The sequence below is a fragment of the Alligator sinensis genome, unplaced genomic scaffold, assembly GCF_000455745.1.
Source record: "Alligator sinensis unplaced genomic scaffold, ASM45574v1 scaffold1223_1, whole genome shotgun sequence".
Lineage (NCBI taxonomy): Eukaryota > Metazoa > Chordata > Crocodylia > Alligatoridae > Alligator > Alligator sinensis.
Window position 1 is genome coordinate 538,582 of NW_005842062.1, and position 1,495 is coordinate 540,076.

The 1,495-nt window shown below is 59.3% G+C and overlaps 1 pseudogene; it reads right to left on the minus strand.

Moving 5' to 3' along the window:
* Positions 1-368: 368 nt before the first annotated feature.
* LOC112550236 overlaps positions 369-1,495 on the minus strand; it is a 1,492-nt pseudogene continuing 365 nt past the window's right edge.

Below are 1,495 nucleotides of genomic sequence, written 5' to 3' on the forward strand. Positions count from 1 at the left end.
CCACCACTGCCAGGACTACAATAACATAGGCAGTGTGGCTGTTGTGAAAACAAAAACAACTTTATTCCCCCTCCCTCTCCCCAACACCAACAGTTCAACATGCCACCAGTACCCCACATGAGACCCTCCACAATCCCACCACCATCCACCCAGCCTCTCTGTGCACAAACCCATTCAAACCCAGAAACAAAAACTCTTTACACAAGCACCAGGGCGGGGGGGAGAGAGTGTCCTGAGGGATGGGGGAAACACCAGGGGAGGAGGCACAGGGAGGAGGGAATCAGGGCCCCTCAGCCCTGAGCCCAGCCTTGGCTGTGCATGCCACCATCCCATGTGCGGGGGCCATGCCAACATAGCCAGGGAGCTGGCTACTTTGGGAAAGAGGGCAAGCATTCCTCCTCAGGGGCAGCCACTGCAGCTAGGCTCAGGACTGGGAAGTGGAGAGGCAGAAGTAGCACCATTTGGCTGCAGCAGGCCCATGGGCCCTGCTGGGGTGCCAGCTGAAACACCAGCCAAGCAAAATGCTCCCAGATGAACCCTGCCCTGATGGTGGTGGGGGGAGGCAGGCACCTGTGCTGGGGCTGGCACAGGATGGGGTAGAGTGGCAGGAGTGGCCAGGGCAGGGATGGTGGCCAGGAGCTGCACTCTGCCTGAACAGCAGCGTTGATGGAGGCCCACAGTTGCCTTAGCTCCTTATACCTATCTCAGACCAGCTGCTGCTCCTCCCTTATCTCCACCACCAGCTACTGCAGGGCCAGTCTCATGGCCCACACCTCCCCCAGGGCAAAGGCCTGGTCATAGCATGAGCTGTGAACCTGGGCCAGGACCTGCTGGCAGTATACCCAGGCCTCCCAGAGGTGTGCCTGCTTTGTCCAGAGCAGCTTCTCCTGGATGCTGTCCCACTGTGCGTATTGCTTCCAGCACAGGCAGTGCATCCAGATGGCCCCTGGAGTGCCTCAGAGTGGGCGTGTGGCTCCTGAGCGCTGGATGACAGCTTTTCCCATAGCAGATGGGCTGTCTGTAGAGACAGCAAACAGAGGGCCATCTTCAGCGACAACAACACGGCATGGGACAAGAACAGGCCTCGGCAAGAGTCCCCAAGGAATAGCCTCATTCTTGGGTACAGGGTCAGGCAGATGGCCCCAAGCTAGAGCAATGTAAGGCTGGAACCCTGACAAGGACCACAGGCATCCTGGGGTCTGCCTGTCCCCTCCCACTGTGTGTCCAGGTGGCCTGTTGCCCAAAGGGGGCCCCCTTCCTTGCCTGTGGTCTCCACAGGGCCCCACCTGGAGGAATACTCCCAGGGACAATCATTACAGCCAGCCCAGCCTACAAGTCCCAGATTCTCCCCCTACCGGGATAGTGTGATGTTTCATGACCCCTGGCAGGTGCAGAGCTGTAGCTGATGGGCACGGGGCCCTGGTGATGTTACCACTTCCCCCCTGTCTTCATGGCCAAGACCAACTCCATCCAGCTGGAAGTGCTGGCACGGGGG